At 41.8% G+C, this 18,212-nt stretch overlaps 1 long non-coding RNA gene across 1 annotated transcript; it reads right to left on the bottom strand.

Annotated features, from left to right (window-relative positions):
* Positions 1-218: 218 nt before the first annotated feature.
* Positions 219-15,711, bottom strand: LOC130360805 (uncharacterized). Its single transcript, XR_008890802.1, has 5 exons — positions 15,609-15,711; positions 14,025-14,066; positions 13,881-13,940; positions 13,547-13,735; positions 219-540 (listed from the first exon to the last, which is right to left on the bottom strand). It is a non-coding gene; the product is annotated as an uncharacterized LOC130360805 (long non-coding RNA).
* Positions 15,712-18,212: the final 2,501 nt, after the last annotated feature.

The following is an 18,212-nucleotide window of genomic DNA, read 5'->3' on the forward strand; positions in this document are numbered from 1 at the left end:
CATAATCTTGTTAGTCCAATAAAAAAGGTATTACAAGATACTGCAACTACCGATGATTTTGCATTTTATACATATATATATATATATATATATATATAGATAGATAAGACTACATTTACAATGTGACACATTCCCTTTTGAAGATGTTTAACCCATATTAGCCACCCAATCTGTATCACAAATGTAAATGGACCACAGCATACACAATAGAATGCCTACTGAAAAATGTTTTATTGAAGAGATCCTGACTAATTCTGGACCTTCATCTGTATCTTTGTGTATAGAATATTGTGCTGCGTTAAAGAATGAGGATTGGCGTTGCATAGGAATCTGCAGTTCCTTCCTCTGGGTGAATCATTCTTGTTTTTAGATTTGAAGTGAATCATCTGTAGTTCCACAGAGTTGTCTGCACAGTTAGATATGTTTGTGACTGGCATCCTGACAGAAGGTACTGTAGCAGATTTTCATCTCCAGAAGGTAAATATATCCGCAGTACACATGGATTCTTGAAGGCTTTAATCTCTTCTTCAAAAATCTTCCCTAATGAGAAAAGATGCCACATGAGCTGTACTTTTTATATTGCCATAAATAAGTAATAAAAAAGCAAAGGGCATAACAATAGCAAAGCCTCCGTATCTCCTGAGCACCAGGGTGTCTGCCTGCAAAGGGAAAACTGTAACCTTGAAGTGCAATTTAAGTATGGTCCAGATGATTATGTATATCATAAAGGAATACCTTAACTTTAGACCAATGCATTAAAGGGGTACTTCACCCCTAGACATCTAATCCCCTATCCATGTCTGATTGCGGGGCACAATATATCGTGCAGCACCCACCCGTTTCTGCTCCGGAAGCGCTGGAGGGTCTGGGTCACGACCACGGGAACGGAAGTTCGTGACGTCACGACTCCACCCCCGTGTGACATCACGCCCCGTCCCCTCAATTCAAGTCTATGGGAGGGGGCGTGATGGCAGTCACGCCCCCTCCCATAGACTTGCATTGAGGGGACGGGGCGTGATGTCACACGGGGGGGGAGTCGTGACGTCACGAACTTCCGTTCCCGTGGTCGCGACCCAGGCCCTCCAGTGCTTCCGGAGCAGAAACAGGTGGGTGCCGTGTGCTATATTGCGGGGGTCCCGCGATCAGACATCTTATCCCCTATCCTTTGGATAGGGGATAAGACGTCTAGGGGTGGAGTACACCTTTAAACTATTAAAGTGCAATCCACAGCTCTAAATAGTCCAAAAACATGCCCTCTTCAGCCAGACTAAAGAAAGTCAGTCTGGGATATGCCATTTCAAGTCACCATAATGGCATCTGGTCCATGCCTAAGGAAGCAAGGTGTACTGGTCTGTCTCGATCATTGTCAATTTTAATCACATTATGGATTTGCTGGATGCCTTTAGAGATGGCTTCTACTGATTTATTTGTTATTATAGTGGCTTGTTGGATGTGATCTAGCCAGAAAAGGTGTGTTAAGGGACCTGCCAGAGTGGGCGAGTGGCACTACCTCTATGACTCTTCAGGGTTAATTTGCATACATACAGTATGCTGTCTTCACACATTTGTTTTGCAAGAACAAAGAATAGATAAAGGGACACAGAAAATTGTGATTGGTCCTGCATTGTTGCTTATTTTAGGTGTAGTTGGTTTGGTCCATATGTGCATTGGCTCTGTAACATCACTCCTTTAAAGGAAAACGGTCAGCCTGTTCATTAGCACTAAACCCAATACACTGGGTTATAATGTGGGTGAACAGGAGTTCATTGTGGGGTCACTTACTTTAATATGTCCAGTATGTCTTGAGATATGTCCCCCAGAAGATCCTCTGTTAAATTCTGTAATAGTGAGCAGGAGGGGCGGCTTCACCAGCTTTATTTACATATTCATTGTCTGTGACTCCACTTCACTAGGATGTGGAGTCACAGACAATGAATATGTAAATTTAGTGGGTGGTGTCCCACCTCCTGCGTGCGATTAACAGAATTTAGCAGAGGATCTTCAGGGGGACATATCTCAAGACATACTGGACTTATTTGAGTAAGTGCACCTCGTTTAAGGGTTGCACAACAGCCGAAAACGCGTCAGGGATGCTGTGTATGGATCAGTGTAAGTCTTGGATTTAAAGTGTACTTCTTATGATCTTGTTAAATTTTATATTCCTCCCAGTTCACTGCCCCCATCATGATAAACCAACCCCTATGTTTATTATTTTTTTGTTTTTTACCTCAATATTGCTCAGTCTCAGTCAGATCCACAGGCTGAGAAGGGGCGTTACCAGGCATGCGTGCCATCATCTGAAGCCATACAGGGGAGAACTTCCTCCCTCACTCTGCTACACACAGTCCAGAGCAGTTCAGTGTGAGATGAGCTATGATTGGCTAAGGCTGCACCCCCCGTCCTCAGCGCTCCTGATTGCATTTCCTAATTTTGGACTTCTGCCAGGAAATGTGGGGGAAATGTGCTCTGGATAAGAAGGGAGACACCTAGTGGCAGCTTTTTTAAACACAAATAAAACATCTTCATTTTTTTTTTTTTAAACAAAGTACATTAGAAAGATTTTTTATTTACCATAAGGAGAGCTTTAAAGGGGTACTTTAAAGGGGTGCCAGAAAGTTAAACAGATTTGTAAATTACTTCTATTAAAAAATCTTAATTCTTTCAGTACTTATTAGCTGCTGAATACTACAGAGGAAATTCTTTTCTTTTTGGAACACAGAGCTCTCTGCTGACATCACGAGCCCAGTGCTCTCTGCTTACATCTCTGTCCATTTTAAGAACTGTCCAGAGTAGAAGAAAATCCCCATAGCCAACATATGCTGCTCTGAACAGCTCCTAAAATGGACAGAGATGTCAGCAGAGAGCACTGTGGTCATGATGTCAGTAGAGAGCACAGTGTTCTAAAAAGAAAATAATTTCTTTAAGATTTTTTTAATAGAAGTAATTTACAAATCTGTTTAACTTTCTGGCACCAGTTGATTAAAAAATTTTTTTTTCCACAGGAGTACCCCTTTAACCAAAAACGTAGGACCACTGGTGATCATCTGCATGGTTGCTATTTTGAAACAGACCTGAGTCTAGAACACATAAAGCTTGGTTTTGGAGCTACAATAATGCTGGGCAGGACTTGTTAGATGAAGATATAGGGTCAAGATATAAGGTGGTGGTTTAGCACTTGTACAAATTTGACAGGTTCTTTTAAGCTGTAGTGGTCAAATAGCATTTTGCCATGATTTTTGTGAAAATTCAGTGAAACTGTGGTTTTGTAGTAGTTTATGCTGATGTTGTGCCAGTTGGGGCAAAAAAAGTATTCTGCAAAGCATTGTGTAAATACATCATTACTCCTGCTACTGGTAAAAGTGGTCCCTCTGCTACACCTCACAGTTGGGGTACATGCTTCGCCCAAACAACTCCATCTATGTCCCTGGGTTCCAGATAGCTGGAAATATAATTTTAAGGAATGGGAAAAACTGTATGCCTAATAGTTTTATGCAGAAATGTAGGGATTGCCTTATTACAAAGTTGAGGAGAACAGTTTTCGGCTATCTTCTAGCCAACTTAAACCCTTTTTACAATTTTGACCTCTATTTCACCCTAAGTATGAATCAGTCTTTGAGAAACAACTTATTCCTCTTAGGTATGACTTATACATACAGATGACCCAGGTTTAGATACAAAACAGATCATCTATTTTTTTATACTTTCCTTTACTTTTGCATTGAATACTGGTGCAAAGCAAAAAACAGCTTAAAAAAATGGTGAAATCACCCTGAGAGTTCTTAAGAGCTTTAAAGGGGTACTCCATCCCTAGACATCTTACCCCCTATCGAAAGGATTGGGGATAAGATGTATGATCGTGGGAGTCTCTCCGCTGTGGACCCCTGGGTTCTTTGCTGTGGCACTCCAGACATCCGGTGCATGGAGCGAACTACGCTCCATGCCAGATGACTGGCGATGCGGGGCGGAGGCTCGTGACATTAAGGCCACACCCTGCTCGTGATGTCACGGCCATGCCCCCTCAATGCATCACACCCTCTCCCATAGACTTGCATTGAGGGGGCATGGCCGTGATGTCAAGAGCCTCCGGTGCTGCACCCGATGCTCTAAACAAATGCCGGGTGCAGCAGGGAGATCGCGGGGGTCCACAGTGGTGGGACCCCCGCGATCACACATCTTATCCCCTATCCTTTGGATAGGGGATAAGATGTCTATGGGCAGAGAACCCCTTTAACAATTCTACAAAGGACTTCTAGAGTTGTTTTGTTGCATCCCCATACATGATGTCTTGTACAGGATAAATAGTAAAGGTGGAATAACAAAGAATCTTACTTGATCAGCTGTTTGCTTATGGAGTCAGAAATTCATTTCCCAAGGAGATGAAGTAAGCTTGGCCAGATTATTGAAAATGAAATTGAAAGCAATCTCCTCCATCTCTGGATTGTGAGCAGCCTTTTTCCTAGCGCTGTCGTATGTGTGCTGATTAAAAATAGACGTATTAAAATGTCTTCCTCCACTCATTGGGGATCCAACCTCCATGTAAATCTATTCATAGTAACATGGTAAATATCCGCTAGTTATTGCTTCCACATAGCCTGGGATGTCTGTGCTAATTTAAACAGCTGTTTCTGAATAAAATAATTACCCTTCCATATGTCAAATATCTGTATACAGAAGCCTCTCATTGGAGCGTCTTGTTTATTTCTGGACCTTCTAGCTTATAAAGAGATAAATATCAAGATATTTTCATCTTAGGAACTTCTGATTAGAAATCCCCAAAGAAGAACTGTTTAATTCTGAAAATTAAATTTAGTTTGCTCTTCGTTGTATTACCCACTGTGTAAATTTACAAATCATTTGATCTCATTAGAGAAGCTGGCTTGTCTAGACTACATACAATAATTTGCTTCTGCCCTAATAGTTTTGTATGTGTAAGACCTTAATGGGGAACTCCGGTGGAAACAAGGGGAAAACAAAGGTTTTCAATATCAACTGGTGCCACAAAGTTATACAGATTTGTAAATGACTTCTATTTCAAAATCTGAAGCCTTCCAGTACTTATCAGTTGCTGTATACTACAGAGAAATTTGTGAAGCTCTTTCCAGTCTGGCAACAGTGCTCTCTGCTGACACCGCTGTCCATGTCAGGAACTGTGCAGATTAGAATAATATCCCAATAGAAAACCTTTCCTGCTCTGAATAGTTCCTGACACGGACAGCGGTGTCAGCAGAGAGCACTGTTGTCAGGGTGGAAAGAACTTCACAAATTTCTCTGAAGTATATCTATAGTATATACCTAGGCGTGCACAGCCTATTGCATTAAGGTGTGCACCCTAAAGCCCAAACTCACACCACGCATGCGCACGTGCCTATATATATATCTATATATATATATATATATAGGGGGTGAGTATTTATCTCAGGTAGCGTTCCCTGGTATCAGCTTAGCTCCTGTTAAGGAATATGAAAAGCTAATCGGGATTTATGCCAAGCCAGACTACTTCCCAAAAGGAAAGTTTCTACCCATCTGCAGACAGCTGTTTAGTGGTTTTTGCCACTCGGCAGTACAGAGCAGGGTGATCTGGCTTGGCTGGGGGTAAGAGGCCTGAGAACAGATAAAGGGGATGAGTATTTATCTCAGGGAGAGTTTACCACTCCTGGTATGATGGAGCTTCATAAGGCCATTTTGCACTCCGCGGGCATTCTGGGTAGGGGAATATGCAAAGCAGCTCATATTCCCCTACCCAGCATATTCCCCTACCCAGAATGCCCGCGGAGGGCAAAATGGCCTTATGAAGGTCCGTCATACCAGGAGTGGTAATCTCTCCCTGAGATAAATACTCATCCCCTTTAGCTGCTCTCAGGCCTCTTACCCCAGCCAAGCCAGATCACCCTGCTCTGTATTGACGAGTGGCAAAAACCATGAAACAGCTGTCTGCAGATGGGTAAAAACTTTCCTTTAGGGAAGTAGTCTGGCTTGGCATAAATCCCGATTAGCTTTTCATATTCCCTAACAGGAGCTAAGCTGATACCAGGGAACACTACCTGAATAAGGTGGTGTAATTAGCTGCTTTGCATATTCATATATATATACATATATATATATATATATATATATATATATATAAACATATACACACACACACACACACCACTCTTGCTTGCATGCACACATACATAAACAGACCTGCACTCATATAGGTGACATATAAGTCCCCCACATTAGGTTGGCAGTACAGTTCCCCCACATTAGGTTGGCAGTACAGTTCCCCCACATTAGGTTGGCAGTACAGTTCCCCCACATTAGGTGCAGTACTGTTCCCCCCACATTAGGTGCAGTACAGTTCCCCCCACATTAGGTGCAGTACAGTTCCCCCCACATTAGGTGCAGTACAGTTCCCCCCACATTAGGTGCAGTACAGTTCCCCCCACATTAGGTGCAGTACAGTTCCCCCCACATTAGGTGCAGTACAGTTCCCCCACATTAGGTGCAGTACAGTTCCCCCACATTAGGGGCAGTACAGTTCCCCCACATTAGGTGCAGTATAGTTCCTACACATTAGATACAGTATAGTTCCCCCACATTAGGTGCAGTATAGCTCCCACACAGACATACAGCCTTCAGCCATATACAGTGTATTGCTGGAGGCTGTATGTCTGTGTACTGCCCCACTTCAGTGTTCTGACCACCGCTCCTCCGGTCCAGGGTAACAATCTACTGCTATGGCCTATAGGTCCCAGGACCAGAGGAGCGGTGGTCGGAACACTGAAGATGACGTGCTGCCAGCTGGTGCTGGTGACTTACCATGCCGGCCGGCACACGTCCTCTTCCTCGATGCGCCACTCCACCGTTGCTATGGGTGTATGCACAGTACATCAGTGAATTCTCTGCGTGTGCGGCCTCCCGGCGGCCCCTGCGTTTTTAAAGTTAACGCGGGGGCCACCGCAGAAAGGTAACCGAGACATCCTTGTGTCCGGAAAAGATCTTTCAAGACACAGGAATATCCAGAATGTGATGGGGGCCCCCTGCGGGCTGCTCAGTGGTGGCCACGGATCCCCCCCCCCGGGCTTGATTAGGGTGTGCCCTGGCACACCCAGCACACCCCGTGCGCACACCTATGAGTATATAGCAGATGAAAGAAGGGTTAAAATTTTATAGAAGTAATTTACAAGTCTGTTTAACTTCATGGCACCAGTTGATTTGAAAACATTTTTATGCCAACGGACTTCCCCTTCAGATTCACACATTGTAAAATAAAAACAAATACAATTCCATAAAATAGATATAGAAAACAGCTATATTTTTAGTCTAATCATGTTTCATTAAAGCAGCCATCAGTGCAGACACTGTTTAAAAAAAAAAAGTCAGCTTTTCCGCATACTTTCAGCAGTGTCTCTCTTTACCTCTGCTTCAGTCTAATGGCCACCATGCCTCCTCCCATAGACATGAATGGAGGGGCTTGGCTTGGCATCATGAGGGGGTGTGGCGTGATGTCATGACCAGGGCCTTGAACCCAGCGTTCAGAACAAAAAGTTCAGAATGACAGGGTAGCATGCAGGAGATCACGGGGGTTCCCAGTGGTGGGACCACCGTAATCAGACATCTTATCCCCTATTCTTTGAATAAGGGGAAAAGATGTCGAGGGGTAGAGTACTCATTTAATGTCTAAACCTTGGCAACAAAAAGTATCTACATCCCTGAGTAAAGAGCCATTTTTCCTGTGACTTGTTAGTGTTACAAGGTCTAAGGTTTGAATGAGGAGCAGGTGTCTTAAATGTTGTGCTATCACTCTCACACTCTCCAATACTAGTTACATGGAACCTCATGGCAAAGAACGCTATGAGGATTGTTTCTTAACATAAAGATGGCCTAGGCTATAAGAAGATTGCCAAGACCCTAAAACTGATCTATAGCAGCAGTTTCACAGGATGGGTTCCATTCAGAATATGGTCGACCAAAGAAGCTGAGTGCATGTGCTTAGCAAAGGTTGTCTTTAGGAAATAGATATATTAGTGTGGCCAGCATTTCTTCAGAGGTTGAAGGAGTGGGGGGGTCATCCTGTCAGTGCTCAGACCATATGCAGCACATTGCCAAGCGTGTGTGGCGGCAACCAGATGAGGAGTACAAAGACAATTGTGTTTTGCTTCAAGCATGGTGGTGGGAGTGTAATAGTCTGGGCCTAAGTTAATGCTACTAACCCTGAGAAGCTACAGTTCATTGATGGGATTTTGGAAATTGGTTTAGGAATGGGAATAGTAAGATACCAAATAAGTAATTCCCAATTTATGTAGGACAGAGAGAGCTTTTAAGGCCAATGAAAGTGCAATTAGCACAAAAGAATGTTTTTTAGTGGAATGCAATAGATTGCACTTACTAAATTGTGTTGTGCTGCTAGTGCAACACATACTTAAGCCTTCAGAATCGCTATTCAAATCACAAACAACAAATTTTGAGTCTGCACCAGATTCTTTTTTTTTTTACCAGAGTATTGTCAATTCCAAGATTATTTTTGCTTTATCCATGAGGCAAATGATTGAAATGTATTTGTTTAGGTTTCTCCAAATTATATAAACTATATAAAAATGAAAGATGCAACAAAAAAGGTGAACGTTAAAAGGATTGTCCATGGAAGATATATATATATATATATATATATATATATATATATATATAAATGTATTTATTTGATTTATTTTTTCATATGATTGGGGTGGTGTAGAAATGAAAAAGAAGTGATACTTACCTATCCTTGACCCAAGCATTTTCACTGCAATACTACTGGTCCCTATCAAAGCTTCCTTTTGATTACTGAGATCCATCACCCCTGACAACTCCGCCACTCAGTAACTGGGTTAGGGCAAAGCTGTGGGCATTGATTGGCTGAGAAGGGCTGTTCCTCAAACTTAAGTCACAGGGGGATCAGGGTAGGTTAGTATAACTTCTTTTCTATTTTTACACCACCCATAGCCATATTAAAAAAAAAAAATGCTTTAACCCTCAACAACCCCTACGCTAAAAACTGTTATTGTAAAGAGCCCTTTAGAGCACATTCTTGTTGACCAAGGGAATCAAGTACTGATCAAGCCATATTTTAGATGTTTTTTCTGATGAATTAAATTTTTTATATATTTTTTTCTACACTATGCGCTGTTGTGAAGGTCTTACAATGCTGTATATCAAGCATAAATGATATACACTGCTCAAAAAAATAAAGTGAACACTTAAACAACACAATGTAACTCCAAGTCAATCCCACTTCTGTGAAATCACACTGTCCACTCAGGAAGCAACACTGATTAACAATCAATTTCACATGCTGTTGTGAAAATGGAACAGACAACAGGTGGAAATTATAGGCAATTAGCAAAACACCCTCAATAAAAGAGTGGTTCGGCAGGTGGTGACCACAGACCACTTCTCAGTTCCTATTCTTCCTGGCTGATGTATTGATCACTTTTGAATGCTGGCGGTGCTTTCACTCTAGTGGTGGCATGAGACGGAGTCTACAACCCATATAAGTGACTCAGATAGTGCAGCTCATCCAGGATGGCACATCAATGCTTAGAAGTGACAAGAAGGTTTGCTGTGTCTGTCAGCGTATTGTCCAGAGCATGGAGGCACTACCAGGAGACAGGCCAGTACATCGGGAGACGTGGAGGAGGCGGTAGGAGGGCAACAACCCAGCAGCAGGACCACTACCTCCGCCTTTGTGCAAGGAGGAGCAGGAGGAACACTGCTAGAGAACTACAAAAGGATCTCCAGCAGGCCACAAATGTGCATGTGTCCACTCAAATGGTCAGAAACAGACTCAGATAAGGGTGGTATGAGGGCCCGACGTCCACAGGTCAGGGTTGTGCATACAGCCCAACACTGCAAGACGTTTGGCATTTGCCAGAGAACACCAAGATTGTCAAATTCGCCACTGGCGGCCTGTACTCTTCACAGATGAAAGCATGTTCCCACTAAGCACATGTGAAAGACGTGACAGAGTCTTGAGACATGGTGGAGAATGCTCTGCTGCCTGCATCAAGACTAATTGTGACTTTAACAGGGACAAATGTGACAGAGCCTGGAGATGCCGTGGAGAATGTTCTGTAACATCCTCCAGCATGATCGGTTTGGCGGTGGGTCAGTAATGGTATGGGATGGCATTTATTTGGGGGGGGGGGGGGGGCACACAGCCCTCCATGTGCTTGCCAGAGGTAGCCTGACTCCCATTAGGTACAGAGATGAGATCCTCAGACCCCTTGTGAGAGCCATATGCTGGTGCGGTTGGCCCTGGGTTCCTCCTAACGCAAGACAATGCTAGACCTCATGTGGCCGGAGTGTGTCAGCAATTCCTGCAAGAGAAAGGTATTGATGCTATGGACTGGCCCGAACGTTCCCCAGACCTGAATCCAATTGAGCACATCTGGGACATCATGTCTTGCTCCATCCACCAACACTTAAACAACACAATGTAATGTACCACAGACTGTCCAGGAGTTGGCGGATGCTTTATTCCCTGTCCAGGAGGACATCCCTCAGGAGACCATTCGCTACCTCATCAGGACCATGCCCAGGCATTGTAGGGAGATCATACGGGCAGGTGGAGGCCACACACACTACTGAGCCTCATTTTGACTTGTTTTAAGGACATTATATCAAAGTTGGATCAGCCTGTAGTTTGGTTTTCCACTTTGTTTCTGAGTGACTCCATATTCAGACCTCCATGGGTTGATAGATTTGATTTCCATTGATAATTTTTGTGTGATTTTGTTGTCAGCACATTCAACTATGTAAAGACGAAAGTATTTCATACGATTCGTTCACTCATTCAGATCTAGGATGTGTTATCTTAGTGTTCCCTTTATTTTTTTGAGCAGTGTATCTTTAATTTGAATCATAAACATTTGATAAAACAAATTGACTGACTGCATCTGAATTACTTGCTCTACAGTTTCAAATGTTTAAATAATGTGTTTTTCTTTTATCTTTGCTTTGAAGAAAAAAAAAGAAGAAATGAATATCATCAATTATTAATTATCTTCATTGATCGAGCACCACAACAAGCCTTAAGGTATGATATCATCCTTAATTACTTTTATTCTTTCACTTTAGGGTAATTTATCTACTTGATGAATTGAACATTACTAAGACGTATTATGCATCCTGGGCAAATTCTGACAAAGAACAGGTCCTAATGTATTTGTTTGCAGGAATTAGTCATTGCAGAAAGCAAAGCATAACTAATGTATAGACCATTCATTTTAGCTCTTTCTATGTTTAAATGTTTTTCTTGTATTTAAGGCTTCAAGGAAAAATGATTGAATGTGTGAAATTTGTTTCTATTACACTGCTCAAAAAAATAAAGGGAACACTAAGATAACACATCCTAGATCTGAATGAATGAACTAATCGTATGAAAAACTTTCGTATTTACATAGTTAAATGTGCTGACAACAAAATCACACAAAAATTATCAATGGAAATCAAATTTATCAAGGTCTGGATATGGAGTCACTCTCAAAATCAAAATGGGAAATCACACATCAGGCAGATCCAACTTTGATGTAATGTCCTTAAAACAAGACAAAATGAGGCTCAGTAGTGTGTGTGGCCTCCACGTGCCCGTATGACCTCTCTACAGCGCCTGGGCATGCTCCTGATGAGGTAGTGGATGGTTCCCCTGAGGGATGTCCTCCCAGACCTGGACTAAAGCATGGATGGAGCAAAACATGATGTCCCAGATCTGCTCAATCGAATTCATTTCAGGGGAACAGGCGGGTCAGTCCATAGCATCAATGCCTTCCTCTTGCAGGAACTGCTTACACACTCCAGCCACATGAGGTGTAGCATTGTCTTGCATTAGGAGAAGCCCAGGGCCCACCGCACCAGCTTATGGTATCATAAGGGGTCTGAAGATCTCATCTCGGTACCTAATGGCAGTCAGGCTACCTCTGGCTGTTTGGCCCCCCAAAGAAATGCCACCACACACCATTACTGACCCACCACCAAACCGGTCATGCTGGAAGATGTTACAGAACATTCTCCACGGTGTCTACAGGCTCTGTCACATCTGTCACATGTGCTCAGTGTGAACCTGCTTTCATATGTGAAGAGTACAGGGCACCAGTGGCCAATTTGCCAATGGTGTTCTCTGGCAAATGCCAAACGTCCTGCACGGTGTTGGGCTGTAAGCAGAACCCCCACCTATGGATGTTGGGCCCTCATACCACCCTCATGGAGTCTGTTTCTGACTGTTTGAGTGGACACATGCACATTTTTGGCCTGCTGGAGGTCATTTTGCTGGGCTCTGGCAGTGCTCCACCTGCTCCTCCTTGCAAAAAGGCGAAGGTAGCAGTCCTGCTGCTGAGTTGTTGCTCCCCTACTGCCTCCTCCACATCTCCTGATGTACTGGCCTGTCTCCTGGTAGTGCCTCCATGATCTGGACACTACGCTGAGACAAAAAAAAGATTTCCCAAGCTTTAAACATCCCAAGGAGCACTGTGCAAGCGATAATATTGAAATGGAAGGAATATCAGACCACTGCAAATTTACAAAGACCTGGCCGTCCCTCTAAACTTTCAGCTCATACAAGGAGAAGACTGATCAGAGATGCAGCCAAGAGGCCCATTATCACTCTGGATGAACTGCAGAGATCTACAGCTGAGGTGGGAGACTCTGTCCATAGGACAATAATCAGTTGTATACTGCACAAATCTGACCTTTATGGAAAAGTGGCAAGAAGAAAGCCATTTATTAAAGATATCCATAAAAAGTGTAGTTTATTGTTTGCCACAAGCCACCTGGGAGACACACCAAACATATGGAAGAAGGTGCTCTGGTCATGGTTTGGGCCTGCTTTTCTTCAGCAGGGACAGTGAAGATGGTTAAAATTGATGGGAAGATGGATGGAGCCAAATATATGACCATTCTGGAAGAAAACCTGATGGAGTCTGCAAAAGACCTGAGACTGGGACGGAGATTTGTCTTCCAACAAGACAATGATCCAAAACATAAAGCAAAATCTACAATGGAATGGTTCACAAATAAACATATCCAGGTGTTAGAATGGCAAAGTCAAAGTCCAGACCTGAATCCAATCGAGAATCTGTGGAAAGAACTGAAAACTGCTGTTCACAAACACTCTCCATCCAACCTCACTGAGCTCCAGCTGTTTTGCAAGGAGGAATGGGCAAAAATTTCAGTCTCTAGATGTGCAAAACTGATAGAGACATACCCCAAGCGCCTTACAGCTGTAATCAGCAAAAGGTGGCGCTACAAAGTATTAACTTAAGGGGGCTTAATAATTTTGCACGCCCAATTTTTCAGTTTTTTATTTGTTAAAAAAGTTTGAAATATCCAATAAATTTCGTCCCACTTCATGATTGTATCCTACTTGTTGTTGATTCTTCACAAAAAATTACAGTTTTATATCTTTATGTTTGAAGCCTGAAATGTGGCAAAAGGTCGAAAAGTTCAAGGGGGCCAAATACTTTCACTATGCACTGTATCATAGACCAACAATTGATATCCATAATAGAAAAAAAATCAAAGTTATACTCACAATTCCACCATGTCTGTCATGACTAACTCTTCCACGGCCCCTTCCATGGCCTTGCGTCCTAGGAGCTGGTTGCTGGGGAGCTTCCAGTTCCACATGTCGCAGTTGTTGCTGCTGTGGCCAGGCTGGAGCTAGCTGATTTGCCTCAGCTTGTGAGGACTGCTGCGGCTCAATTTCAGAAGGTTGCTGTTCCTGTAAAAAAAATAATAAATTGCTGGCATAAGAATTAATGTACAACTTGTCAAATCATGTGGCTGGTGGCTGTCAGTAGCTGTGAACAGAGGCAAAAGTCAAACAAAAACATATGATAATATAAAGGGAAACATTTTTAACTCACGCTTTGTAGCTCAGAACCTCTGGTAGTTCTGGAGCTCTGACTTTCCTCGAAGTATGGGGACTATGTAGGGGAAAAACTAAATATTAACATCCAAAGAAAACAACATTACGGGGTTGACTGTTACAGAAATAGGTATATCCTTACATGCAAATATTCCTCTTCATCCGAATCATAAATTCTTTGAGTCTGCCAATGAAAATAAAAGAAAAATATATTTATAGTATGTAGTTATGTATAGTATGTACATATAGTTACAGTATGTACACACAGTAAGGTTTACTACGAGTTTCCATGCTACAATTTTGAGCCACAAAGAATTTTCTGCAACTCAAACTGGGAGCAGGAAAAAACAGTAAACCTGCATGTGTGCCTCCAGCTGTTGCATAACTACAAATACCAGCAAGACCTCTTGTCTGTCTGTCCATTGTAGTTATGCAACAGTACGCCACAGGTCTTTAGGTAAAGACATTGGGAGAGATTTATCAAAACCTGTGTAAAGCAAAAATATGCCCTGTTGCCCATAGCAACCAATTGCTTCTTTCATTTTTCAGAGGCCTTTTCAAAAATGAACAAAACAATCTGCACAATAGCTATGGAAAACTGCACAAGGAAGACAATACACACAGTCAAATATAATTACAGAATGTGTGCATCCCCATGCTGAGGGAACACTTTGGCAATCAGACATTTCAACTGTAAAAAAAAAAAATAATTACATAAAAAATTACCAAAACACTCTTTGCCCATCAAAAATAACAGGTTACAAACAAAACGGGTGCAAATGGGTGATAAAGGACTGTAAATTATCCCATTGAGATCAATGGGATCCTTTTACAGCCCTTTGCAACCTGTTTGCAAAATTAGTAAACGGGTTGCATAACGGCATTTTTTGACGGGAGCAGGTGGCCATGTGAACGAGTCTCCCTGATCCTAACTAATTTATCTTGTCGTAACCTGGCCTCCAACTTGTCTGAGTTTAAAATAAAGCCTTAAAAGGTCAACACATGGGAAGGGCCTTCTATCTTGGTGGGGGAGACCGGAACTGCTAATTGCTGAAGCACTGTGAATAAATCTGCGCGTTGGTGAGGGATGGACTGCGGACCTTATAATAACAAAAAATTGTCTAAATAATGAATGACGTTTTGGCTTCCCACTATGTTCTCTAAAATCCATTGAAGAGCTATGGTGAAAAGGTCAAACAACTGCGGGCTACTTTTTGACCCGAATGTTAATTTGACCACAAAGTAATACAACTCCTCCCACTTAATCCCATGCCACTGCCACAGATCTTTATTCATTGGCAACAATTTGAAAGCATCAGCCATGTCTGCCTTTGATAACCATGCCCCTTGACTCAGCTCTGAGATGATCTGTATTGCCTCATCAATTGACGCATATTTCATGATGAACTCCTCTGATGGGATTAACAAGTTCAGACTGGGGACGACAGAGGAGTGAGGTACTGACAAATCGTAGATCAAACGCTTCTTTTTATTAAACTTGCCGGACACTATGCCTATGGGGCTAATCCTCCAGCAGAAGAAGGGTGAAGAAACAAAGGGGCCAATCATAAATCCTTTGCCCACTTCGTTCTTTAACAATATGGCTACTGTTCCCGGGTCACTGCTTGCCGACAAAAGGTTTCTGCACTCATACATGCTCTGTGGCAGGGCTACCAGGCCTGTATGAAAGCCACTAGTGAATCCTTCCAACAGCCACCTTACCCACCTAGGTTCAGGATGAGAGCTCAACCAGCACCTAAGAACCTCGACATCCTCCACGCCTAGTCAGGACAGAGCATTCTTTTGTGTACAGGCTGACCGAGGATGTGCCCTGTAACAGTTGAAGCAAATGTGCAGCAGTCTGCACTGATTAAAAGTACAAGTGGATAAATTAAAGTTATTACAGATCTGATTCCGCCCTAGGAACCTGCCCAGCCTACCCAGCCTACCCATTGAGCTGACTGCTCTCTGGCCTGAAGGACCCGCAACTGCTGGAGCTCTGGCGCCAACTACATCTTCCTTTGCCAATTGACACCAGGCAGGGGAATGAGAAATTGACTGACAATATGTGCATGCTGGTGCTTTCAACCCAGCAAAATGCCTGCAGAATAGTTCTATGTCAATTTTCACCCAATTAGCTTTGTTGTTATGTTGTATTAAAGCTGCTGCAGCTTTAAATGAAAATGTATGTACAAGCTGGGAATGAAAAATTTGCGTGACCATATCAGATGAAAGTAGAATTATTATTTTTTATATAACACACCTGTAACTGGCCAGACTCTGACGATTTTTTTTTATTACCCCACAACCTGCACCCTTTATGCGAAGAAATTACCAGCACCTGTGACCCCCTAAAAGGGGAACCCAAATAAAGAACCTAGCTTGGACTTAATAAGTTCTGCCATCTGACTGAGCAAAACCCCAAACAATGTCTACTGCGAAATATGGATATATACCTGATATTGTTCTAAGTCCAATGTAAAATTCGCAACCTACATGATGGCATCTTTACCAAGCAACCACTGGAACAAGACATTCAATTTATTTGACACATCCAAAATATGGAACTACGTGAATTAACACCGCTATCCAGGCCTTGTCTCCAGCCCTGTAAAATACCTCTTTCATACAGCAGCAAGTCCGAGACACTGTACTGGCTGATCATTTTGAATACGTTTTGCACCACCATGTTTCTTTTGAAAAACAACTGAATTAGACATTGTAATTTACAAATCTGTTTAACTTTCTGGAGCCAGTTGGAGCCAGTTGAGATATATATATATATATATATATATATATATATATACACATATATATATATAATATATATATATATATATATATATATATATATATATATAAATCTTTTTCCTGGATAACCCCTTTAATATTGCTTTTCTATATTCATTTGATAATTCGGTAAACATAGAATCTCAGAAATGTTTTGAAAAACTATGGTTCAGTGTAATCATCCTATGGACACCTAGATAGGACTATCTGGAGAATAATAACAGACTTTTATTTGTGACATATTTTTGAAAATATTACTTTTCAACTCTGTAATAAATTATCATTATATATAGATTTAAAATTACAGCAATTTGGTTCTTCATAAAAATAAATCCCACATGCATTGATAGGATGTACTTGTGGCTCCCATGGAGAAGCTATGCTGGGTAGAAATAATGCCATTCAAGAAAGTATATGACTTCTTTCAAGCTGTTCTGGAAAGTATTTGGTTTTATGATGGCATACAAGCCGGAGGACTAAATTATTGAGGAGCTGCAGAAGTAAAATATGGTTGCTTGTTTTTATGTCATCCACCTAGAGAATATAACTAAGCCTGCATGGTAAAGTATTCTAGGTAAGCATATAGTACTCAGGGAAACATTTTTATCTTAAACTTGGAAGGGCCTAGTAAACTTTGTAAATGTACTTTATGGAAAAATATATTGATATTTTTATTTTTATTTTAAATAGTTGCTGAACTTTCAACCTTTTTTTTAAACTATTGTATTTTGCCGTTATATACACTTTTGTAACCTGCTTCATAAGCAGGTTTTAGCAATATTTGACAGAATTTCTATGTGAATTTACCTGAACTTTCTAATATCGTACCCTCAAAATTTCCTTTCCATTGATCCACTATGGGCAGGACATCTTTATCCAACTTATACATATAGTCAGGAGCTGTTGAGGGACCAGTGATCCCATGACCAGACTGTGCAGACCCTTAAGATAAGAAGAGCTGTTCATGTTTAGACATATGTGTGCAGAGTAGTTCTTGGGTACACTCACATGATAAATTGATCCAGACGAACCTGCATAAAGAGAAAAACTAAAGAAGGAGGACAGGGCCTTGTGTATTATCTCCGGTGTTCAGAGACCCTGCTATGAGTCACTACCAAAAGGTCAGCTGTCAAGTTTCCAGTTCACCTTATTAAGATTGAAAAGACGCTTATTGTCCCTATAAACAGGGTAGCATAAGCCGTAAAGGAAGCTTTTTCACCAGAGAGGTCACAGGAGGAGGACTGCCCATCCTGTTGAAATTCATTAGATGTTGAAAAACAAAACAATAACATCCCGTACATCAGGGGCTGCTTAATCCAGTAAAGAATATTTCCAATGATTTGTATATAAGGGTCTGCGTGGATGTGCAGTACCTATGACAATCTGAGGAAGGGGGACAGAACCCCCGAAACACGTCATTGAACTCTTTTGTCTTTTTATTTTATTTTAATACACAAGTGTGGACAGCATTTTATGAATATGCAAGGCTTGGAAATCTTCTCTACCAGATTAACCAGCACCTGATGTACGAGAGGTTACT

Source organism: Hyla sarda, chromosome 3 (genome assembly GCF_029499605.1).
Source record: "Hyla sarda isolate aHylSar1 chromosome 3, aHylSar1.hap1, whole genome shotgun sequence".
Lineage (NCBI taxonomy): Eukaryota > Metazoa > Chordata > Amphibia > Anura > Hylidae > Hyla > Hyla sarda.